This window comes from Anas platyrhynchos, chromosome 3, assembly GCF_047663525.1.
Source record: "Anas platyrhynchos isolate ZD024472 breed Pekin duck chromosome 3, IASCAAS_PekinDuck_T2T, whole genome shotgun sequence".
Taxonomy (NCBI): domain Eukaryota; kingdom Metazoa; phylum Chordata; class Aves; order Anseriformes; family Anatidae; genus Anas; species Anas platyrhynchos.
Window position 1 is genome coordinate 46,978,745 of NC_092589.1, and position 26,214 is coordinate 47,004,958.

The 26,214-nt window shown below is 44.8% G+C and overlaps 1 long non-coding RNA gene across 1 annotated transcript in view; it reads left to right on the top strand.

Moving 5' to 3' along the window:
- The first annotated feature begins 395 nt into the window (after nt 1-395).
- Nucleotides 396-26,214, top strand: part of LOC140002167 (uncharacterized) — a 34,391-nt gene continuing 8,572 nt past the window's right edge. Inside the window, exons 1-2 of the long non-coding RNA XR_011808298.1 lie at nt 396-820; nt 15,319-15,377. This is a non-coding gene — a long non-coding RNA (uncharacterized lncRNA). The remainder of the gene's footprint in view (nt 821-15,318; nt 15,378-26,214) is intronic.

The window sequence follows — 26,214 nt, forward strand, 5'->3', positions numbered from 1 at the left end:
GTCTCAGTCAAGAAAGGGGCTGCAGGTAAGGAAGATAAGAACAGCAAGAGCGGTAATTAGAGCTAATACTATTCTGAATGACCTGCCTTGACATTAAAATGCCTTGGAGAATTTTCTCTGCCCTTAAAAAGTGAAGACTTTGCTTTTCTGCATAAGTCTGATTAAAAAGTGCCAAGTTTCATGCATATGCCATTAGGAACCTGCAAAGATACCTCAGCAGGTCCAGGCTCATCCTGCTAACAGCAGAACCGTGTAGGTAGAACATCACCACTGCCTTTAGGGAGCAGCAGAGAGGGACAAAAACATCTGCATTATAAGGAGGTAGGCTGCTGTTTAAACTAACACAGAAAAGGTAGCCAACATTACTTTAGTTTAATTTCTATTTTAGGCAGCAAAACAAACAATTCCACCAAGGCAGCTGTTAAAGCAAGGAGCACAGCTCTTCCGAAGCTGTTGTCTGGGTGGGGTGTGTGCTGTAAGCCCGTGGTGAGAGTGAGGAACTGCACAGGAATTTAAGCAGCTCTCAGACTCTGCTCTCCCCTTCTGCAGCCTAGAGAGCAGAGAGCTTTTCTCTAGGCTAGTGGGGTATTTGGCAAGCAATGGCATTTATATGTCAGCTTGTTTATCATAACAGTTACATTCAGCTGGTTCAGCATGAGGCATATGCTGGCTCTTAGGCTCAGCTGGTACAAAAAGCTCAGTACAACTAATGCTCTGGGTGTTGGGACACAGGAAGCAACAAGCTCGTCCAGACTCCAAGGTGTTTAGATTACTATAAAGAGAAGTGGGGCAAACCATTAAACAGGAAAAATGCTGAAAGGTAAGTCCTTTTTCTCTGTTAGTTAATTTGTCACCAACTCAAAGTGAAAAGACATTAGAGTTCAAAATGTATGTTATTATACTTAAAAAAAAAAAAAAAAGAAGAGTTAAAGCTAGTGCTGAAACAACTCTGCTATAGCTATAGAGGATACAGTGCAGATAGAATGGGCTTGGCTTAAACACAGCAAACCTCCCAAGCGGGATACCTATTCCTTGTCTACACTGCAAATCTTGATACAGATGTCTTGGCAAACCCTCCTTGTTCTTACAACTCTCCAGTATTTTTACAGATGAAAAAGTGGGGCATGTCACAGCATCTAGAGAACTAATTATAAGTGATAATAATCTGGCAGACCTACACTGAGATTAAAATGTCTCGTGGAGTCATTTTTGCCCTTGAAAGGTGGACGCTGTTTTTTTTGTACAGCCTAACAGAGGGACATGTAGCAAAATTCTCTTGCAAGGCCCCAGTGAAACGAACCACAACAACAGAAGTACTTCTCCCTCAGCAAAGTGCCATGGGGCACCAGCTGTGCGGTGTCAAGAGTTGGACTTGATGATCCTTAAGGGTCCCTTCCAACTTGGGATATTCTATGATTCTATGATTCTATGATTCTAACGGAGTTGTAGGAGCTATCACTGTGGACTTCCCACAATGCCAACAAAACTTAGAGATAGAGCAGGTTCCAGATATTTCTACTATTTTCCCAAGTGAAACAATGACTTTCCAGTCTTTTGGCTAGCTGTGCTGTGAGGATGCACTTGGCAGAGAGTATGGCCTAATCATGATTATCTTGGTGGCCTATGTATTTTATCCAATCCCATAATAATCCCTTCATCACCTTGCCAGCAATTGTGCAGATAACAGGTAGTGACAGAGTCTGCTGCCCTAATGCTCCTCCTGCCCAGCATTTGGGCATGGGTGCAACCACCGTGGCAGGGTGGGTACCGTGCAGCAGGGCAGCCTCTTCTGCCCTGCAAAACATGACCCCCACCCATGGAGGCGGCACCTCCCACGCCACATTGATCACTGCTGGAAAGTCCTGCTCTGGGTGCTGCAGGGTGGCAGAGCAAAGGGAGACGTGGATCTGATGGCCTTGGCACTGGGCAAGAAACCAGGGGATGCTGATAATGACCTCTCTGGCTACTGCTGAAGTGATCTCCCTGTATCTCCCTTTTGTTTCCTCCGTCTGATCTTCCAGAATACACAGAAGAATGCTGGGGACCGTACCTGAAAATGGGCTTTGAAATGTTGCAAATCAATGCCTGTTATTCTCAGTGCTATACGGACAGCCGGGATGCATGGGCAACATCATGTGTTCCTAGGAGTCAGCCCCATGAATCTGCAAGTCTGGGAATGGGAAGGACACATACATTGTTTGTAGGGCAGGAACAGCTTTCTTACCCATTGAGGACATTATCCATTTTAGCCAACTAAAATTTAAGCCTATAGTTACCACACGACATAAACTGAAGCTGCCCACTGTCTTTGGTGGGTGGGATTTCACCTGCTGTCTGAAACTGTGTGCTGCTACTGAGTCTACTGAGCATCACTGCTCCTGGGTCTCTGAGGCCTTTTTTCAGCAAGGCATTAATCTTATGGTTAACACAGGCAGCTGCCGATTGTTACGCTGGGATTATGCATGTGTTTATATTTCTTGCTGAATGGAAGTCTTAATGCATTATGGGGAAAACATTAAGGAAATTGGCTTGAAGGCTTAGAATAATCATTATTGTATCTGATCGCACTGAATATATAAAAAAGTGCTTACCTCTTTCTTTTTTTCCGGGTAATTACCAGATACTACTACACTATAATTTATATGTGAGCTATCAAATCTAGCACTGACCATTCATTCCCATTGATTAAAGGGAAGGCTATAACAGCAGATGGGGTTTAAAACAGATACATTTATGAGATTTGGGATGAAACAGTACTTTTAGAGGATGTATCTGGTGTACTGGTTTGGGGGTGGTGATGAAACAGTGCTTAATAGTTCTCTTATCTAGCTTGCTCATCACACAACAATCCAGCAGCAATTAACCAGTATCTTCTGGCCAGCAGCAGGAGCTGATGAACTCGCCCAGCCAGTCCCTGGGCACTGGGGCGGATGACAACAGGCAGAGTCACTGGGTACGCTGGGAGCTGCCTCTGCCTTCCCCGTCAGGAGAGCCACAGCCTGCCCAGAAGGCAGCAGGAAGGGCTCTTCTGGTGGGGGATCCTGCCCACGCCAATGAGAAGCCCTTTATCTCTCAGAGGCTGGAGACAGACTAAAAAATCCAATGCCTTACAGCCTTGAAAGAGAGCTGAGCTTCCTCTCATCTATATTCTGTATTATAAGCTAAGCTTCTGCTCCTTGATTCCAGTTTTATCCATTCCCTCCGTTTTCATCCTTCATTTACCATTTTCGGACTAGCTTCAAGCCCACAGGAGGCATTGCAGGGGGAGTGAGCAGTGAGCAGTGGGCTCATTCTCTCTGCCTGAGCCTTGTGTGCAGGCGGAGATGCCATAGGCATGAGCAACCAGAAAAAAATCCTAAAATCTAGATAGCTGCTCAGTTGCAAGACATTAACACTCCCATTTATAAAAGGCAGGAGACACACCTAGAAGAGCTAATTTAGAAATAACAACAATAATACAACTTGTGACCTATACACCCTGTTGAAGGGCAAAAGCAGATTGAATGCTTAGGGAAACAGTGGTTCTGAAACCTGGCTATTACTCTTGTTTTTCCAAAACAGAGTCTACAGAGGAAGATCAACAAGGCCATGGTAATTCTTAGGCTGGTCAAGGAGCTTGAGAATGGTGACACACTAAGCTGAGATCTGAACAAAACTGCTCCTTAGTGACTCAAAGCCTGGTCTCGGTTTGTGTCAGGTGCTCAAGGTGCACAGTGCAGCCCTGTCCCACGCCTGAAACCCCTCAGTGCCTCTGGGCACCTGCAGCAAAGCAGTGGCAAATGTCCACCCACCAGCCACCTCTGTGGCCCCCAGGTAGATGGGAACAAGGTTGGCTTCATGCTTCCCATTTGTTTCAGGGAATGGCAAGATCTGGAAGGCCCACCCGAACCCTTGAGCTCAGCCTTATATAGATTAATTCCCTGAAGACATCCGAAGGAGTTTTGTTGTCTGCAACTTTATCATCTGGCCAGAGGGGAACTGTGTTTAGTTCATAGGATATATGACTGAGTTTATCAAGAGATGTAGAGCTTAGGGATATGGTTTAGTGGGGACTGTTAGTGTTAGGTTAGAGGTTGGACTCGATGATCTTGAGGTCTCTTCCAACCTAGAAATTCTGTGATTCTGTGATTCTGTGAAGAGCAGAAATACATTGGGCCAAAATATCTTTTCTCTGAGGAAGATGAAGTCCAGTTGAGACTTCAGACTAACAGAAATCTTGAGGTTAACCCTGACATTTGGATGCTTCAGTGCTGTTCAGATCCACATTCTTTTTACAGCTGGTGATGCAAATAGTGGCTTCTTTCAGAGATTAAATCAAGCGATGGCTCAGATTTTGAACACAGCTTCACTAGGGAGAAATACTGGATTCCCCATAGTGAGAGAATTTTTCATTGTCAAGTACTGGAATTTGCCATCTCCTGCCAGTACAAGTTTTGTTTCTGTTGTAAATCTAATTTATAGCTTTCACCACAGTAGCCCTTATATTTAAAATGGCAATGTACACTTCCTCAGAAGTATCTTGTTTTTGCTCACCCGTCACACTCTAGGCACAAAATATATCCTCCTCCTAAAAGATGAGTATGGAAATTTGCAGCCAGCAGAGAAGGTCTTGGGGTTAACATTGCAAGAACTTCATGCTTTCTGACTTACTAGGACAAAAAAAGTATGCAAAGCACATTTTACTTTTATCTGGGGAGGGATCTTTTTGTTTGTTTGTTTGTTTATAAGGTAGGTTGGTGTGTTGTTGGATTTGGAAGTCCCAGTCATGCCAATGATTTAGTAGGGCAAAATATATGCTCTGGTCCTTCTGGAGCCTTAGAGACCCAGCTATGCTGGGGCAGTTACCAAAGCAGGGTCTAATTTACTATAGTCATTACTGAGCAGTAGGCACAATGCATCCCCATTTTTTGCTCGTGAATGCAGCAACTGTTCAAGGATTTGGGGGGGCAAAACCTCACTGAAAAACACATTGGTGGCACAAGAAGAAGGCCTCCCAGAAATGAAGAATAAGTTTGGAATAAGTTATTTAAAATCCTGAAGTTATGAGGGATTACCAGACATGTTTCTCACTCACAGAATGAAACCCTTGACTAAACTCCAGCCCATGCAGCTTTCTGCTGCCTCACGCAGTTGCGTAAACATGCAATTATATGCCACCAGCAAGGCTGTGCAGTTACGTACCTCTGAAATTGCCAAAGAGTTCAATTAGCTAACCCCATCATAATACATTTAGCACTGTTTGTTTTGCTCTTGCCTTTCCTTTTTAACTAAAAGGGTGGATGAAATTAAGTAAACATTCTGTTTATTAGCAGTTACCGTCTTCACTTCACAGATCTCAGGAAATGAGCGCTCTCCGATAACCAGCAACATCAATTGCTGATTTACCAGCAATCCCCTGCAGTGCATCCCTGCATGAGCCAGTGGAGGCTTCAGGACTGCATTGCCAGCTCCACCTGCCCCCAGCTAAATTAGGGTTGCATTGGACAGGATGTGTGGAATGCCAGTGGTGCCTCTAATATTGTCAGGCTATTCATCAATGATTCCTATTTCTTCAGGTAGGGAATCCTGGGTGGAAATAAGGGTATGAAATACACGTGCAGGGTCAATTAGATGTCCCAGACCTATAGCACTTATCCCACACCAATATGTAATAACTCTGTGGAATTTGGGACAAACTGAGCTTATAACATGTGTGCTGTACAGCTAAGTGCCATAAATCAGGGGTGTCAGCAACATGCGGGACTTGCTGAGGAACTGCAGGCCAACTGGGCAGCACTGACACAGAGGGTCTGCCATGAGCATGGTTACTGTAGGACTGTGTGTGTGTGCGTGGGGGGGGGGGTGTATAATGACTTTACCCAGTGTGAAGCTGTCTGATGAGAGAAAATTTATTTGACATCTGCAAATCCTGGAAAAAGTCCAAATTCCCATGTGTGTTTTTTTTCCCTGCTTGTACAAAATTTGTAGGCTGAAAAGGAGGATATGCTCACTTAAACCCAGAATTATGGGTCCCTAAATTCAAAGTATTTAACCCTCTTGAAAGTGCTTGTATGGTGAGGCAGGGGACATTGTAGTACTCGACCTAGCTGCTCCCATGGAATATGGAGTGCTTTATTTGCTGAAGCTTGTAAAAAATAATGTGCAGGCTACAGGTGCTCCACTCACACCTGTGCTGCTCTCCTCAAATTAAGTTGCTGGTGATGGATGTGTAATTGTGTGTGCAGATGTGTATCTGACAGGATCTTAGAAGCATTTGTTTGGGAACAAAAGGAGCAGCACCCAGCCCACTCCCCTTCAGCTGACTTGGCTCCGCAGGGCGAGCTTGGGAAAACAGCACTTCAGACCTGTCTCAGACTTGATAGTGATGGAGATAGCTGCATTACCTGCTGCATATTCAGCGACCTTGTAGTGTTTGCAGGGCTGTGGCTGTTGGGGGAGATTTTCAGAGATGCCTTTTGACTTGTCAAGCGAGCATATCTGATGTGGGAATCCCTGACAGACAGTGAGCACACAGCCCTGCCGTGCCCCCGGGGCAAAGATTGCCACAGCTCCCTTCCCTCCGCTCAAGGCCCAGCTCCCAGGTCCTCTCCTCACCCTGCCCACCCAACCTGCTCTCCGGCCTCCTCCTCCTCCTTGCCCACTGCTTCTCGGCATTTCCCCTCGGCTCTGCTCAGTTGGGGTGCTGGGGGTGCCAGATATTTCTCCTCCCCGTGCTCCTCTGGTCGCCATCCCCAAGCCTGAGGAGAACGGGACGCGTGTGGGCCGATGAGGGCAGCCGGCCCTGGCAGGAGGACTCGGAGGGAAGGAGAGGAGTAGCCCAGGGCTATAAGAAAATAATCTGTTGTGTCTATGGAATTAATCTGTTGTGTCAAGGCCAATATTAATCTCTACCCCTATTCTTCTTGTCATTGTGTTCGCCAAATGAGGATACGCAATCACACAACACATGGAGTGCCTCCACCAAACCAGGTCCTCCCTGTAGGCCCCCCTTCTGCTCCCTCTTTTTCCCTGTAAAATGGATCAGAAATATTCTTAATTTACAAGCTGTTACTAGTCAGTAACTCAGTAAATATGTTTTTCAAGGACACAAGTGTATGAGATTCCGGGCATGTCTGCAAAATCCAATTGTTTTCAGTCAAGGAACCATCATTTTCAATTACTGTGCTCACTCCAAATTAGATACTCATACTTTTTCATCTTATCATTTTTTATTCTACTGCTGTGTATGGATTTACAGTAGGGGAAGACCTACTCTTGTTTGAAATATCCACTATCACTGATGAATTCTGCATGAGATGCATAATTAAAAGTTATTTAATTTTGTAATGATGTCCATAAGTGTATATGAGTGGTCTCCAGGCAATATATATTTCCATGCACCAACACTGAGCAATAAGCAATTCAAAGACCCGATGTACTAAACAGTTCAGATAGGTCAGACAATCAAATGCGACTGTTCCAGCTTTAACATTTATGTTTTTTGAAGAACAGATACAAGCTTACCATGCATGCAAAAGGAAATCGTTTCTTATTTGATTTGTACTACAAGCATCACCTGGCAACTTGATTGTAGCCTTGCCTTTCATCTGAGTACATCTGCGTTGATCCCTCCTTTTGCAAAAACATTATGCCTTTTACCTTGATATTGATCTGTTTCCCAAGGATTAGCATAAAATTGTACAGCCCTCTTAGAACTTTATCATATCTTCATTGCAAAACTCATATAAGCCCTTTTCTATTATGACAGAAGAGTCTATATCACATCCCTTAATCTGTCAGCCTTCTGTAGGAATGAAAGATGTAGATATGATTACAGAGTTTGAAACTCATTCCTAGACCAGTCCTGCTGCCAGGCAAAGAGGATATATATCCGTCCATCCCACTCACCTCAATCCCTCTTGCAGAGTTTTGTAATGTGAGCTGCATGCACACGGTGCTTTAAGCACCCGGTCCCCAGGTGATCATGAGTCTGTATCGTTAATTATATATTGATAAAAATCTCCTCCTAAGACTGATTTTACACCCTTTTACCTAATGTATATTGTCAAAAGTGACTCTTCTAAATAGAGCAGACTTCATAATCTCTGATGACAAATATTGCTACTACATTGGCATAACTGAAGGATCAGTGAAATGACTCCCATGTGCTGCTCAAAGACTTTAGGTACATAACTGCACTAGAATTCCCTCCACAATATTCTGCCTTTTCTGCAAGCTCACTATTTGCCAAGGATGCCAGGAAAAGTATTCCTTTTCCTTCTGACTACACTATTTTGACCTGTCTTATGCACCAGTACTGTATTGTTAGGAGAAACTGGACCAGAATAAAATGTCAAACTATTCTAAGCACAGCAAATGAAATAAGTATGTTTTTAAAAGAGTATTTAAAGCACTGTTGAAGAGGTTGCACAATATATTTTTTTGCCTTCACACATAGCAAGGAGCTCTGCTGCTTGCTTTCTCTGCCACTATTCCCTTCTACTCAGGTGTCTCCTTCAATTTGCTGCATCTTTCTTTTTTTTTTTTTTTTCAGAGGAAACAAATTAAAAAGGAAACTAGGGGTAGTTTTTTCTCCAGTGACATACACTGCAGTACTGCAAACCCGGCCCTGCTGTGTGCAGTTACCGATTTTTCTAGGCAGGACTTCCTGTGAGTTTAGGGCTGACACACTGAGAATGCCCCATGTCACAGTGACACTGGTGCTCATCCAGTGACACTTCAAGAGAGGTGAGAAATCTGTCTGCAGAGTGAGAAACTCTGGATATAAATAGCAAAGTCCCCTGGGCCCCTTGCTTCCAGTGGGTGATAACAGCTAACATGCCAGCCTTGCTCTGGGTGGACACTGCAGAAGCTGGTGAAGAGGCGGATTAAACGATAGCCCTGAGAAACACCTGGTGAGCAGCCAAGTGTGCACGGGTAACTGGGCAGGGAGGGAGAGGAAGGCAAAGCCCAGGGCAAGATCACCCCTGAGCAACCTTTTATCAAGACCAGGACTTTTCAGGTGTTACCTTTCCATATTCCACTTTCCTAGCAAAAAATATTCCCATGGAGAGCTTTCTCCATAGATTGTGGCTGCTTTTCCTGACCCTGTGCTATACTGCCAGAGTTTAAGGACCTACAGGGGTGAGGGTCCTTCCTGGCAGATGCCTCAGGGTGCCTCCAGCACGTGGGCTGTTACTGCTGTCCTTGGTCCCCTGCCCTGCTCCCACGGGTCTGCGTCAGGCACGCCTGCTCCCCGCTGACTCCTCCTGTGTAGGTCCTCAGCCAAAACCTCTGACACAAGCAGCACCAGTATGTGACAACACGATGCTTAAGCATTCAGTCAGATCATCTTCCAAGTCAAGCTAGCTGAAGAATAATAAATGACAAAACACTGGCTTCCCAGCACATTTGGCTCCTCTACCCCTTTATTTCTGGATCTAATCAGTATTCCAAACTAATATGCACGCCGTCTTGCATTTCTACATTTTTGTATCTGTTCCAAATATCTTGTTCCGCATTTCTGGAAGCCACTCTGCTTGTCCCTCAGCAAGGATGGTGACAGCCATCCTGGGGCTGGATGCTGCACCCCATCAGTGGGAGCTCTGGGCTGGGGGAAAGCAAAGTGCCACATGGGCATGAGAGCTGGATTTTGCCTATGGGTAGAAAATTGGGGGAAAATAAAAGCACAATCAGAACATAGGCTATATCAAAATAAGCCTGGCACGTGGGCTGGTGGAGGCTGGGGGCAGGGATGGCACTGCAGACTGCGGGCAGCTGCTCACTGCTGCCAGCTTGACTTGCCAGCGCTCCGGCTTTACGTTTTCATTTCCTTTTGAAATCTCATGAGGGGTGAGAAGCTAAAGCGCAGTGAAAAAAAAAAAAAAAAAAAAAACGGCCTGCAAATCACCAGCCTGCCTGGCTGTAATAATGGAGGGCATGATGCTGCAAGTGCTTCCCCATCTGCATTCACCTCCAGCAGGCTCCCCAGCTGTGCTGCGCTGTGCTGAGCCATGCTGTGGGGTGGTTGAGCCTGCTCCTGGTACATGGAGGGCACAGCCTGCCTTGTAACCATGCCCTGACATGGAGGGGAAGGGAGACTCAGTCCTAATTCCGGCTCACTTGATGTTTCACATTGAAATCCTGCAGCAAAAGGAAGGGAAGGCAAGATGGACAGGTTTGGTAAATCCCATTGGCATTGACACAGTCCCAGTTGGGAAACACCCTGTGTGCTTTCCAAGATCCCTGGGCAAAGTAGGGTATACATTTCTAAAGCAAAAGCTGGTGAATCACCACGGCTGGAAACAACCTGCTCATTTTGCCCGGTGGCAGGAGAACATCCCAGCCAGCACATCCCAGAGAGCACATCCCAAGGGACTGAATGGAGCCACCCTTCTGAGTGCTCAGGAGTTATGTCTGACTCAGACGCAAAGCAGAACAAACACATGAACCTTTCCTGAAGCCTGAAAAGCTTTGGAAAAGCTAGTTAGACATGCAAATAATGGGCATTTACACACATGTGAGACACATGTCCATTGCCCCGTTGAGGTGGACAGACTGCCCTTGATGTGTGGTGACTCCTGGATATGGCTGCAGGACTGAGGCCTTTGCACTTCAGATACTTTTTTCACTGTCTTTCTCATGCCATCTTGTCAGCAGCCAGTAAGCTGCATCAGGAAAGGGTCCCAGCAAAGCAGCTCTTTCCCTCTCAGCAGGCTTGGGGTTGTCCCGGGGCTCAGCCCTTTGCTCCCAGCGGGTCACGGTCCCCACTGACCATGTGCACTGCAGTGTGGGTGGCACAGGAGACCTAGCGAGATAACATCTCTTGGACATGATCCTGTCCTGCTGGGCACGTCCTTGGAAACCTGCTGGCAGTGCCAGGGTGTCCAGCAGGCAGCAGCACCGGGTATAGGCACATCAGCAGGGGCTCTTTCTAGAAAAAAAATGACTAGAGCAGCTGAAAGGAGGACAGGGAAGGGCCTCCATCTGCTTAGTTTAAGGTTGCATTCAGTTTCTTGGCATGGAAACCCACAGCGAATATGAACATTTTTCAGAGTCCTAGCTACTCCTAAAGATTTGGAGCTGATATGGCCACCACTTCTCTCTGTCCTGAAACAGTCGAGAGAAAGGAGGGTATCAGAGATGCAGATCTAAGTGTTGTGACACATGCTTATCACCATCCTGAGAATGCATCTAATTTGGACAATAAATTTAGACTTGGTGTAAACCTTCCCCACATTTCTTTGAATGCAAAACAAAGCCTACTATCCTCGCCAGGGGTGTATAACCCTCGGTCTTCCATAATTAACTTCAAAGGGCTGTTGTGCAGCTTAATTTGTTACTGGATACAAGCTACAACTAGATCTCAGAGCAGTTGTAATGATGTAAAATAGACAATTAATAATGAATAATGCCTCCTTAATCCGTGGGTCTCCCCTCCTTCCCCATGTGTTATCCTAGTAACGAGCACAAAAAAACACAAGCATTCCTTTATGTCATCTAAAACCACTGCTCTAACAGTTTATTTCTGTTCATTCTTTTTTCTCCAGGTTATTGCTACATGCTCAGACTACCAATGATATCAGGCGGGGACCTCATCCCATTATATTTGAGAAATGTTCTTTTGCAACAGAATAAAAGTGTTCTTACAGAACAAACGTTGCGGTAATTAAGTATTCATTGAATTTTAGGACCCACTGGTAAGTGTAGATGCATTAGCTGGTCCCCAGAGATGAAGATAAGCACTAACCTTCTGCACCACACAGCATGCACTGCTGGGGAGCAGAGGGGGTAAAAGCAATAGCCAGAAAGATGCTGTGGGGAGAGGAAAGCTGTGAAAGACCAGCACAAGCTCTGCTCCTTTGTGGGAGGCCACTGACCCACGGGCAAGGGCACCCTCAGAGCCAGAAGAGCTCACCTATCACCTCTTCCACTACAGATACCATTGCTGTTTGACATCACCAGCATTCACTGCAGGCATGGTGCTGTGTAGCCTAAGTGAGGCAGCAGGCAGGGATGTTAGCTACTTCTGCAGCCTCTGGGTTTGTGCCTGCTGACCGCACTGCATCGCGGCACTTGAGACTAGATCCTCCTGCACGTGTCCCTCAGAAACCATGGATGCCCTTCTAGTCACGTCAAGACACAGCAGCTGGAGGAAGAAAGGGCAAGGATGGTTTTTTGTGGGCCAACAAGTGCCTTGCGAGCTAGTCACAACACCCTTTCATCTTTTTTATTTAGCACTCAGCAAATGCAGAGCCATTTATTGTCCACTGAATAGTCTCTAGAGCTCCACATTCGCTGAGTTGTATATGGAACTGAGCCAAAAGGAGAAGAAATAATTAAGAGTCTGCCCTGTCCATATGTTTAAAATACACTGCAAAATGAAAACAGTCCTGTGGAGAGCTCTCTGCATTAAAGCTTTTCCATCATGTGGAGTTGGAATCTCTTCTCTGTTCCTTAGGGGAAGACTTAGGACAATATTTGAGAAACCAGAGTTAATAACAATTTTAAGAATCTTTCTTTCCAATTGTTTCAATTCATTATTCATACATTGTATGCCTGTATAAAACCAGAATTAAGTTATAGTACATATTGAAATTATTTCAGATATTCAGAATTCATAAGAATAACAAGAAAGAACTGCACCAAATTTGGACTCCGATGGTGCTATCTGGAAAACAGAATGGTTTGTGTTTAAAGCCAGCTTTAGACTGAAACTTTACGATTTACACCCATTCATTTAAAATGGATCTGACGTCACCTGTCTCAAAGCCACTTAAAGTAACTTGCTGGGTTTGAATTTCTTAGGAAATACATGCAAAAGCCTGTTAATAATAGGTGGTCCTTGTATGGCAAGGGAGGAATTCATGTCAATCCCTATTGACCTCAAATGAGATGTACCCACGTGAATGTTGACCATTCCTGTTTACACAACTAATTTCAGAAAATCTCCCTAGGAATCAACATAATAGCTCCTCTGCTCCTATCAGTGCCTGTTGGACTCATTATCAGGCTCATTGCAATTGCATTCTGGTGAATCACCAATGCAAAGCAAACAAGATCCCAGCAGAACCAGCCAGAAAGCGATCATCACCTCACTGAGCAGCTGTGACTGACCACACGTCCAATTCCCCGTGGCTGTCCCCAGAGGTTGGGACAATGGTCAAGTCGTGTCTTCTAGCTCACCCTCAGGGGTCAATTGCCCTTGGCCTGTCCTGTGCTTGTCAGTCCTTTGCCAAAGCTGGGAAAGAAAAATCATGTAATAAAATTAAGCCTGTTTGGCGGTTTTTGTTTTCACACGAAGGACTTGCACAAAAAGCCAAACTCTCCTCCCACCCCATCCTAAGTTTTTCTGGCATCAAGAGTCTATGAAAGTTAAGTTGGCATAACCAGACCATAACTAAGATAGAGCCTAAGGCCTTCCATATGACAAATGCCAAGAATTATCCTGTTGGTAATCTCCATGGAAAAAACAGGCACTGAACAACCTGCAGGCCAGGCCAGCCGCTGGACCCTTAGGTGGGGTCTTTTGGGCTCATGTCCAGGTCCCCTGGCAGAGCCAGGTGGAGAATTTTCTGGGACAACCCTGGCTGCACCTGCAGATTTTAATCTCTCTGATCATTCATTCATCTGGCACCTTGCAATGCAAATACTCCAAGCCGACGCGTAGCCATCAGGGTTGGCTGGACAAGGATCAAATATCCCTTGTGGAATCCCAAACATCCACCTGCGCAGGCACTGCTGGACTGGCACATAGACTGTCCTCAGGGGAAAGCCACATATCAGCTCCCCAAACAGCTGGGGATGGTTACTGAATAACATCGGTGACCTTGCCGGGCTCTCCATGCCTCAAGGGCCTCTTCTGCTTGTGGCCCCTTGTCCCATGGCTTGGGCTGGTGGGGCAGGTTTGCACGGGGCCATGCTCGTGGGGCATGTGCTGGCAGAGAGAGCACAGACAGAGCTGCCTGGGTTGACAATGGGGTGGAGAGGGAAAAACTTCAGCATCAATCCTCTGCTTTCTGGGGAAAAAGTGCAAACAAAAGGTCAGTCAGGCAAATGTACCAACCTTTCATAGGACGGGCAGCAGATGTGACAAAGCCTTCTCCTTTGCATGCACAGGGCAGATAAAATGCTCCTAAAATACTCTTCCTCATTTCCTCCGCTCTCCCAGCTCAACCCGTGTGCCCCTCCTCACTGCCCCAAGGCCTCTCTCCCGGCTGTAAATGCCAGAACACAGTGGTGTAACACAGATTTCACCTTTCTTTTATTTCCCTAATAATTGAAAAACAGATTAACAGGTCAAAACAAATTGAATTAAAGAACTATGTGGGGAATTCACTAATTAAAAGCTTGTGAATGAGTGTAAAAGCTAATCACAAAAATAAATAGTTACCTAGTAACTCCACTGCATTAAGGTAAGAGACAAACACACCGTATGATATAAGAGCAGCTGAGGGAGCTGGAACCACTGAGAAGTCGTAAGTCACAGTCTGAATCACAGGAGAAAACCCATGCTGCTGTGGTGGTCCAGGCTCCATAGCATTTGGGGGAGCAGAACTCTGGGCATAGACAACACCCTGACATCGTCCTTAAATTGCTCGGAGTGCATGCCTTGGGTACCATCTGCCCTCTGTATCTGTGTAACCTCCTTTTTCCAAGCTGGACAGCTGAGGGGTAGGGGGCAGGTGAAGCAGTGGGGGCACAAGGCTGGAAGTCTGTCCTGAAGTAACCAGCCTGTGCCCTAATAAGTCGAGCTGTTTGTCCTGGGAATCAGGCTGCTGAATGCCACTCTCCACTCAAAAGGGAAAGGGGGTGGTGGGGAAGTTAGAAAACTCATCATCAATTCAGTAGTGTCACCTAAATCATTCTATCCTCATCTCATCCAGAGGGGAAAAGCCTGCAGGCATCTCATGACAGCAGAGTAGGAAGGTCCTGTAGAACAAGTTGCACTTCTCCCTTCCCATACACAGCAGGGTCGAGTGGAGAACTTTTTGGGCATCCCAAGTATTTTCCCAGCACCCCCACTGCTGCTCAAGGCAATAGGCAACCACTCCTTCAAGTTTCAGACCCACTGACACGAAAAAATAGGGCTGGATGGGAGTTTCGAGGGTCAGAAGCACAACAAGGCAGAAGCAGCTGTCCTGACAATGGCCCTTCGCAGACTCAGAGCTGTTGTACAAAGCAAGCATAGCCTGGACAAGAAGAGTCAGCAGTCTACAGGGAGCTATCACGTAATGTTGTACAGATCTGAAAGTGTCTCACAGCCTAAATAAGCAGTGCCTAGGTTTTAAAACAAATCAGAAAATCTTTGTTAAGCTGGTAATTCTCTGCATCTTGCAGGTGGCTGTTGAGCATCAGTCACAGAAAGGTTTTCAGCGATGGCGAAATCAGCCTAAAAGGTAAGTAAGGGGAAAATATACGTGCAAGATATTAAAGTAACACCAATCTTGTTGTTTATAAAAGGAAGCACACCTATCTGAAGCAGCTGGAAGAATGGTGAAGCCTTACTTAAACCATAGGTCTCAAAGCTAGAAGAGGGACTTCCATTATGTTCTGAAATGCATTCTTCAGGGAGAAGGAGATGTCAACAATTGTTTGTAATACTACTGACCCAGGGAAAAAAGAAACTTGGCTGTTGCCAAAACTCCTAATATTTTCTTTCACCTAAATCAGTTTGACCCTGCTGGAGTCACTGGATTGAAACAGTGCTGTCCCTTACATAGTTAAAGTTCCGTAATCCTTGGTTGCTGAATTTTCTACCAATCCTTCAGGGCAGCAGTCCAGTCTAAAGCAGAAAGGGTAGAAGGGTGCCTTGTCCAAGCTTTTTTAATTTGAATTTATGACAGTCAGTACTGTCCTTCACCACTGCATGACTAGGGGGAAGGGAAGAGAGCTGAGCTTTCAGCTGGGGGATTTCAGTAACCTTGGTGTTTAAACACACAGCCAATGCACAGCAAGAATCTGCTCTGCCTATTATGTGCTTTTCCCATAACACTAAATGAACTTGTTTTCTTAAAACTGAGCTCTTTCCAGCGCAAGGATCTTTTTTTAGACAAAAACTCAACATTATGAAAGATACCACATCACATCTTACCTTAGTAGGTTACGGAATTAGAAGCCACCAACAGCTCAATGTTTTTTTGTGTGTGTGCTTAAACAGTTATATTTCCTGAGTTCAAATTGTAGTTGTGTCATTAATAAGTAGAACAATACAGTCATACCATTTCCAAGCCCACATCAGCTCGAATATCTTAGTAAGCTTTGGAATGAAGTAACACAGGTTGAATATCTACTTTTTGTATTCAATCAGTTTTAAAAGGGGAGGAATACATCTTTAAGTAATATGAAGGTGAAAAAAAAGTTAACAAACCAGTTGATTAGTAGGAGAAATACAAGTTTTCTGAATCAGTTTACATTTGCAACAGTAAACTCCACCGTAAAAATTGTACAGTTCACCCTAAAACCTTCACATTGCCAGTCCTCAGAGTGACCCGACATGTGAAGGGTGTGATATTTCCTACAGGCCTTATTAAAATTACCTTCTGTTTGATAGGAAAGGCCAGCATGGTTATTGTGTTGGCACTACATTATTTCTCACTAGTTTGAAAATCTTCTGAGCTCACAGATCCAGGAGTTTTGATCACTAACTAGACTCTTATATGAATCATTAAAGCACAGCATGGACCCCCAGTTGAGCAAGATGCTTAAGCACTGAATCCAAGTTTAATGCCAAATAAACAAGCGTATCATACTGTTATGCCATTTAGGCTGCTATACAAACTGAAATAAAGCACATCTAGCTTAATGTGTGCATTAAACATTCTGTATAAGCACACTAAATTACGATCTTAGTGTTCTGTAATGAAATCATAACGGCTGCCTGCAATAATCTCAGCATAAATCTCCTGCTTTCTCAATGAGAGAGTGACAGACTCAGAAATCTGTTCCATAAAAGCAATGAAATCATGATATGGGGAAAAAGGCGAAACAGAAAGGTTGGTCAGGATTAAGTTCCCAGCAGAAAAACATTTTCATTCTCCTGGAAGTGAGGTTTCCATCTGTGTTCCCATCACAGGATTCTTCTCCATAACATCCCTTCCTCCCAGCACACATTTTTAGCTGTTGACTGAAAGATCTCACAATACTCAGCATCACTACAAATTACGACTTCATTCCCAGCTATTGATACATGTAGGTTTATGGCTTTTTGCTGACCTCTTGGAATTTTGATCCAAGACTTCATTTTCTCATGCATGACAGCCAGAAAACTCTAGATATCATTCAGAATGCCAAAACATCTATCTTGGCTTTCTTCATAAATCAGATGATGGATGGTCAGCAATATTTACAAGTGCTGGACACCAAGAAACCCACAAAGGGCTTGTGTAGGTCTTCTAAAAGCATGTGCTGAAATGTTTTGGTGATGTTCATTTCTTGCAAGAAACATAAGAAAACTCTCTTTTCCATCATTGCGTCCATGGCTTTCATTAATGATTTTCAGACCTAACTAAGCAATCTGCCTGCCCATCCCTGTCACATGGACAAACCCAGATCTGAACACAGTGGAGCAGAGCACCAGCGATCTCCATCCACCCTTTAGGCACTGCTGCCCCCTGCACAGAAGTGAGCACTGCTCTCCCAACAAGGTGCATGCCTCTGTAGCTGTTCAGAGTAGCGTTACAAAACTTGGCTTAAGACAGACGTGTGTGCTCAGGGTCTAGGAAGCAGTAGGCTGAGCCTCATCCCTGCTGGTTCCTGCAGAAAGGCATGGTGCTGGCACTAGTGTTAGCCTTGGTGCTACCCCATAAAGTGGTAAGAAACGTCTCTGCCAGGATGGTATTTAAACCTGTGCTTACCCAAGCAGTTTGACATGCTCAGGGAAACACTGATGTGTGCTCTGAGTTCCCCTCGTCTTCCACCTCTGTTTTATCAGATCTTCTTCATTTAACATGAAAGAGTTCAGAGGAAATGTAGTGGTTCATGAAGCCTTCTTGTACCTTGTGCTTCAGTGGCCCCAAGCAAGCTTCCCTTTCAACTCCTTCCCTGGTCTGCCAGTCGAAAGCAGCTGAGCCCTGTGAGCTGTCAAGGCCTTGAAGCAATGTCTCCTTCTGACCCTAGGGAGCAAAAGGCCCCCAGCTTGTGTCGGTGGACTCTTGATCTTTGATGCCTCCCGGCGAGGCTGGCTGGGAAGCTCACTGAGCTCACTCTGTATCCCTGCTGGGCATGCAGCCTCTCCCTGGGGTTAACAAGCCCTTGTGTTCCCTCAGCTATTGCTGGTTTAAAAACAAGGCTGGGGAAGCAGTGTTTTGGTTGGGAGGGATGATATGCTAAGGAAGCATGCCTTAAGTAATAGGCCGTTATTGCTTTTGCATTAAGGTTGAGAAGGGGGCAGGGGAGGCAAGGAAGAAGGCTGGAAAAGCAGACCTAAAGCCATGGGAAGTGGACAGACCAGATCTGTTGTGCTAGACAATGATAGCAGGGATGCTGCTCTTTCATCTTCAGGCTCTGTGCTTTTCTGATTAGCACAGTCACATGTAAACAGGTGGTGGGGAAGCCTGACATTAAGCTAAAAGCAGCAAGAGTTGAAGCTGCTGGCTGATTGCAGTATATTGCTCGGAGCCTCATTATTTTAATTTTGTCTGGGGTTCAGCTTTTGGACCCGAGCTTAGTGCTTTTGGAAAAACCATTCCTCATTTTGTGTTGGAAATATGCTAGCCTCATGATATTACAGAGCATATTTGGAGCATATTATTCAGCCCACGGCTTTTCCTGCAATTTCTTTTTTTTTTCAGTCTTACATGTAATTCTCTGTCTGTGGAATATCAATGCTACAATAGCCCTAAGGAGAAAGCCTTAATTTAAAAACAAAAAACACAGAGGCAGTTTCACAGAGATCTCTAACTGTGTCTTTATGCCAGTGGCTAGCTGAAACAAGTGACATGCAGTGCTGTATTCGTTAGCTACAGTCAGATAACACTATGCCGGAGAAATATTACCTTCAGTTCAAAAGAAGAAAAAGAGCAAGTTTGGGGCACTTGAAAACATTTGCCAGCTCAGGCAGAATGTGTCCCAACTAATCTAGTGGAAAGAAGAGGAGAAAAATTGAGCCATCATTTCAGTGTTCAAATGTTCCCAGTTTGTTTTAAGCTGAATTGTAGCTAAGCTGAATTTTTGAAAACTTTTTTGAAAGAAAAAAAAAATATTAAATTGTCTGGATTAGCTTCATCATATTACTCCGTTGTTTTCATTCAGTCAGGGACCTGAGATGCAGCTACCCTGAGAACCAAAGGAAATCACTGTTAGTTATGACCTGCAGCCACCGTGACACGACAAAATGACATCCGTGCATTTGTGCAGAATTTGTGCTTTGGAGAGCACGTTTTAATGCTAGGAGAGGCACTGTGTGTATTTTACTTTAGATCCTTAGTGATTCTCAGTCACATAAGAGCTGCTGATGCCTATGAGCACTTCCAAGGGGCTGAGTGCTTAGGGAAATTGCCCAAGATCAGCGGTAGGCCCCGGTGGCTGTAGGACAGCAGCACCTCAAGCTACTTCCCTCTCAGGCCATGTGTCTGTAGCCTGGAGGAACTGACTCCTGAGTTGGAGTACAGGCTATTTTCTACATCCAGGACCCCCTCCCTCCCCTCCTTCTTTAAATCCATGTGTGCTCATGAGGTGGGTTGGTGCCTCCCATGCTCTCTTCCTCTGCTGTGACTCAGCAGGAGACCGAGGCCTCGCCTGCTTGGGCAGCATGCCAAGAGCAGCAACAAGCCCTTCAAGCTCTTTCCATCAGTGCCAGAAGAACACAGCCACATTTCAGACTCTACCGGTTGATGCTTCCTGAATCTTTCTGAGCCCCAAAACCAGAACGCACTGCCTCACCAACTGCCTTTAGCCATGCTACAATCCCATTAAGTGGGAGAGGAAAGTGGAAGGGAAGCTGAACCCAGGTTGGTTAATGCAAAGGGACCGCATTTGCACCTAGTGAGAGGGCTTCCAGCTTGGTTTCCAGAGAGGATGCATAATTAATTTCACTGCCTCCCCTTTTGTCTGTCTCTCTGTCCCACCCCCCAACAACATTTTAGCCTACTGGACGATTTTAAACACCACTGAAAGCAGAAATGGTCTCAGAGGTGTTTCTAAAAGATTCAGTGGGATCAGCAGCTGGTAAGAGATAGGACAAAACTAAGCTTCATTAGTTCTGCTGCTCACAGAATGGCTTGTAATATTGTAAATATGTTTAATTCCTTAGTGCTTCTGCCCTAGGGATTTGCATTTAAAAGAGGAAGGGGAGCCTGTGGATTCAAACGCGTAGTCAGGTCCCCCTGATTTTATTATTCCAAATATGAAATTAGGTGAGAACACTGTGCTACAGGCACAGGAACAACCAGGCTTTAATCTTGTGTATATGAAAGCTAGAGAATTTAGTGGCTTCTTAATATGTATCACTGGAAAACTTAGATTTTACTCCAGAAGAGAAGCAGGGAATTGCATCCAAGGAAGCCTTTAAGTGGCTCACTGACACATGGGATTAGCATAAGGAGTTATCACACAATGCGCTGCCGCTCAAGGCGCGGAGATTAATTGCTGAGGGCCAGATGGGAGCAGTAGGGGTAAATACTGCCTTTTGTTGCTGAGGGAGGGTGAGGGCCGGGCTGCAAAGCTGCAGTGACCAGGAGGAGAGCGTGAGTGCTCCTGGGGATTTCTTCTTGGCAGGGCAGATGCAAACAGATCCCAGGAGAGACCTGCCCAGGGCTGAACCACTTGTACCTTATGTATAGAGGCAACACATGAGCTCTCCCTCATCTGTCAAGGTAAGGGTGGCAACAGTTATGTCCCAGCCACCCACGGTGCCGCAAGGCCCAGCACCAGCCCTCTCAGCCGTGAGGCTGGGCACGCCAACGTCCTTGCTCCTGGCGCTTGCATACACATATGGGCTCGGAGGGGAAGGATGCAATTTGTGTTACTCATGCCGCTGTCTCTCAGCTGGCAGAGTTGAAGAACCATTTTTCTTCCCCCTCTCTCCTTTTGTCATTCCAGCACCCAGCCTACTTCTTTCTGAATTGCCTGGTATTTGGATCAAACTGTTAACTGGCCTATGGATGTGCCACAAGTGTAAAGTCATATTTCTTATGGACAGAAATTAAATGCCGACCAGAAAGCAGTCTTGGGTAGCTACTACAACACTGCATTTTATGACACCATTTAAACAGTAAAGCTTTTTGGTGAGAAAAGGCCCCTCTGTGTTCCTGTGGACTTAGAAACTCTTCCTTACCTTTTTGCTGAATACATCTAAAATACCTGCTTCTGTGGATCCTGTCTTACAAATATCACCATCTAGAGCACCTTTTTGATTTTGACCTTTAAAACTGAATTGGAAAAATGATTGCTAATAGGACTTATTTACAGAATTACAATTTGGCATCGCACAAAGAAATTAGAGATGTTTTCCACTGTAATTTCAACGTTGGTGCATTTTGATTGATTTACCATCACAGAAAGTATCTGGGCTCCAGTCCAAGAAATGCTGTATCATTTTTCTTCTATATTGGTACCTTGCTAGTTGATTTAGAAAACAAAAGTTAATTAGCATAAATACTATTCTTCAGTTTACTGGCATTTTGAGAAAGGCAAACCAAAGCATGGTGCTGTGGAGCAGCCACAATATTGGGCACTGTGTAGGATAGATCCTGAGAGTGAATGAAGAAGAAACAGCTGACTTTCTGGAACAAGCAGGACTTTTCAATGGTGCTGACATTTATACTGCAGTGATGGATTTTAAGCCCCTCCAGCACCCCACTGAAACAGGCATGTTATCCCTCTGCCCTATATCCCAAGCCTCAGTTTCTCAGGTAATGCCCAACAAGAAAATTTATTTCCCAGAAAGGAACTTCTTTGTGTTCCCAGCCTCATGTTTTGATGACAGATATGTTTATCTATTTTTTTACCAATGAAAACTGGCATTCATTTGGCTGGGAAATAGGTATACAGTTTGTCCTCAAACTAATAGGCAGACCTCCAAATCACTAGTTCCACTGGATATGCCTAGACTAGGAAGTACTCATATTTAATTAAATAGTGATCTTTAATTCAAACCAAACATACTTTGTTGTAAGCTGTGCCATAGTTGCTAATCCACCAAGGCTGGAGGGACCTGCCTGATGTTTTTGCTTGGCTGAAGCAGACAAGTTTCTATAGCCAGAGGCACCCAGAGGACTAGGCTGCTGGCACTATGTCTGTCTGCCTCCAACTGGGGCAGTCAGAGCCACTAGCTGTTACTAACTGGGAACCGTCTTCAAGGAGACTCTCAAGCAAGGCATAAACTTTTACTCCTGGGTTCATGATGCTTAGTATTTGTGCCACAGATTGAAAATTCATCTCTTCATTGTGATCCAGCAGGAACAATGCAACCTGGACTACATCAGGCTGCATCTATTCAGAAGAATGAAGAAGACCATTTGTCTCAGAGCGCTGTGAACACAGGTACCAAGAACCACCGCTGTGAGCTCCGCCAGTGTCACCTAGACATTGGCAACCAAAACCTGACAAAAAGAAGCAGTCCATGCTGTAAATACATGTACACATTTCAAGCATAGAAGTAGAATATGTGAAGTAGCACTTAAGTTGTTAAAGAGGCAAAATCCACTGAGAATGACATTAAGAAACCACGTGACATGTAAGTCCTGCTCATGTGGATTGAACCTGAAGCTGACAGATCGAGACAAAGCCATAGAACTAAAACTACATCTGGCCAGGAATTTTGCAATCCAAAATTAGGATGATTTTGTGGTAGTTGCTCAGTTTTGAGGAAGTTCACAAAACCCAGCTCAGTTAGGCTTCCTCAGTTAGGGGCAGGTTGGCGGAGAAGCCACACTTCCAAGATCCCTGTTTTCTTGGTGACCCCACCACAGAAATGTCTGACTCGGGACTTTCAGACTCACAGTGGCACTTGAGGGAGCCTGTAAACTTGTAGAGTCAGCTCAGGCCACGGGGGTCAGAGTTTCATGTTCCCAGGCACACAGAAACTGGGCACAAGTAGTTGTTCAGGTTGATTATTGCATTAAAAAATACAACATGCAAAATTTGGCCAGGGAGAAGCATTTATTTAATTTTGGAAAAGCTGAAATTCCAGAACTTACTTTCTGTGGGAAATTCTGGAGTTTACTGCCCTTCGTCCAGATTTAGAAATGTTAGAGTTTTCCATGAATGGAATTTTGACAAGGTCTAATTTATCAGCCTCGCTCTGAGAGGAGCCAAGTTCCTGAGGCACAGCAGATAACATTATTGCAATTATCTGCATGACCTTCTGCCGGTGATATCTCATGTTGCTGTGTGGTGTGCGTGGGGGAAAGGAGAGTTACTTTGCAGGCAAACTCTGATTTTCATCCTTCCTTCCCTTCCAACCTCCTGCATAATCTCAGCAAGATAAATTTCACAGAAATTCAAGCCCACACTTCTTTGGAAATTTACTAAAGAGCATGTAAGGAATGAAGAAACTGAATCTAAGCAGCTGGTGGGTCTATTCCATTTCATTTTGCTTTTGGCTGTTGAATTGCTGCAGAGGCAAGTGTCATATTGCTTCCAATCTACACCTCTGATTTCTACTCTGTGGTTAAGTGTATTCCCACAGTCATCAGAAAAGAAATAAATCTTACTGTATATATTAACATATGCCTCACTTTTCTGTAGCTGGTTCTTTATTGCTGTAATGAAATTTATAAGGAGGACATGTATTAGAATTTAAGTTGGGAAGGAAGACACAGAAAGATGGTTAAATATATTTTTTTCCTTGCCAAATAATTTATATGCTCATTCTTACATAATACTATCATATATCATGAAGTATAGCTGTCATTACCTAAGCCTAAACTAAAAATCACTTCACAACAAAATATATTGTTATATTTTACTGCATAAAAAAGGCCTCAGAGACAAAGAGACCAGGGCAACAAAGCAGCCAAAGCCAATTTAAGCCAGATTAAAGCTGACCAAGTTTGCAGTTGAATGACTATTTGAGGTGCAGTATTAGTGCTCATATGCAATTTACTTTTCAAAGAGTGGATCCTGTAGAAGGACTGGCTAGCTATTCATTAGGCCACCAAGCACTCTTTAGCTATATTTTAAAGTCTAAATTTAGATGGTGGGAGGGCTGTTCTAGGCGATTCAGTTAAAGCTAGCTTAGACACTAACTATTAAGGGTAATTGTTTCTAGAAAAGCCATTGACCTACCGCACGTTTTGGAAATTCAGTAACAAATGGAGCAGGGATTTGTTTAAGTCCTTTTTAGAAAAAATGAAAGAAAGGAAGAGAGAGAGAAAGAGAAGAAAAGGAAGGAAGGAAGGAAGGAAGGAAGGAAGGAAGGAAGGAAGGAAGGAAGGAAGGAAGGAAGGAAGGAAGGAAGGAAGGAAGGAAGGAAGGAAGGAAGGAAGGAAGGAAGAAGGTGCAAGTTTGACTGTGCTCCACAACTAGTCAAACATGAGCAGGTTTGTACCTTCTCACTGCTTTATACACTACTTTTGGGAAAGAGGCTACTTCTTGCTGCCTTTTATTTAATAGAGCTGAAGAGCAAAGAAGAATGAAGATGTGGAAGGTGACAGAACAGGGTCTGTTGTGGGACCACTGATTCCCATTGCTTGCAGGCCAGACAAAAGCAGACTCTAGTGTGTTAAGCAGCAGGGCCAAGCATGGAAGCCTATCACAAAGATTAGAGACATAAAACTCAAATGGTTGAACTTGACCTGAATATTATAGGTTTTGTGCAGTGTGATATCATGTTGAAAGCAAAGATGGATGTGCAGAGCATGGTTCTTGGACATTGCCAGCAGAGGGGACGATTGGATGATGAAAACTTCTCGATATGGCACTCTAGACCAGAGTAAAATGCTGTGAAGTTCCTAGCAAATACTGATGCCCTAGGTAACAATGTGCACTCTGGTGATTGAGTGAAACTGCCCACCTGGACAAATGTATTTCGTGCAAAGCTGAGAAAGCGCAATCTCCAAAGTCCAATCAGGAAATTCAGTACGGTCTGTTTGACAGAAGGGGTCAAAAGAAGAGATCTCCAACAGGGCCCTGTTCAACAACAACGAAAGGTTAAAACAAAATTTGGCCGTGGCAGAAGAGATTCAGCGTTTAGGCCATTCACCTTAGATGTGGTAAAGCCAAGCTCCAGCTCCAGACTGAATCACGTAGGCTGATGACTTGTGCATGCATCTCCAGTGTCCTCAGCTAATGCCCCAGCCAGCATGCTCCTGCCTCATCCCAGCAAGGGAACATTTGGGTTGCCGAGAGAGGTTGTGGATGCCCCCTCCCTGGAGGTGTTCAAGACCAAGTTGGATGAGGCCCTGGGCAAACTGATGTAGTGGGCGGCATCCCTGCCCATGGCAGGGGGGGTGGAACTAGATGGTCTTCAAGGTCCCTTCCAACCTGAGCCATTCTGTAATTCTATGATATCTGCAGGGCTTTTAATTTCACCCCCATCAGAAACAGGGAACAAATCTGAACTCTTGTGCTTTTGCCAGAACAGTGATGTGTTTCTTGCCTGGTTCTTGCATGAAGTGTGAAATGACTCTGGGCACAGCCCCTCGTTTGTGCAGAGCCCTACAGAGAAGCTTACAAGTGCTCTCCCAGAAGATGCGAGAGATCAAGTGTAGCTTACAATTTAAGGTGCCAGAAGTATGCACAGAAGCAGGGCAGAAGCAGAAACAGTGCCATGATGGGGAAATGCTCACTGGCTGCTTGGTAAGTGTATGGGTTTCAGCAATGAGTTGCTAGAGCAGAGGAAAAGCCTCAGGCAGAAAAGATAAAGGAAGAAAGAAGCATTTAGATTGTTCCTGTTAACCACTACAAGGGAAGCAAAATTTACAAGCTGTTGAATTGACTCTAACTGAGTAGTTTCTCCTTCCCTGTCCATTTTCTATCTCCTCAAGCATGTACCTTTAACATACATGTAGTTGTACAGGATCCATCCGTAGTTTCATGACACGAGCAGAGTCCTCTCCAGCAGAGGGTACAAGAAAATACCACTGGATCCAGAAGTTGCAGAGCACAAGGGGCCGTGACAAGAGTTGTGCTGCCCACAAAGTGCTCACTGGGAGCACAAGGTGCCAGACACAGATCTGTGTGCCTTTATTTCATGGGAACATCACTCACGCTGAGCACACAGTGAAATGACTCCTGAGGATGTTAATATTGCTGCCTCCACTAGAGAGAGGTGACAGTGAACCCCAAAGTTTC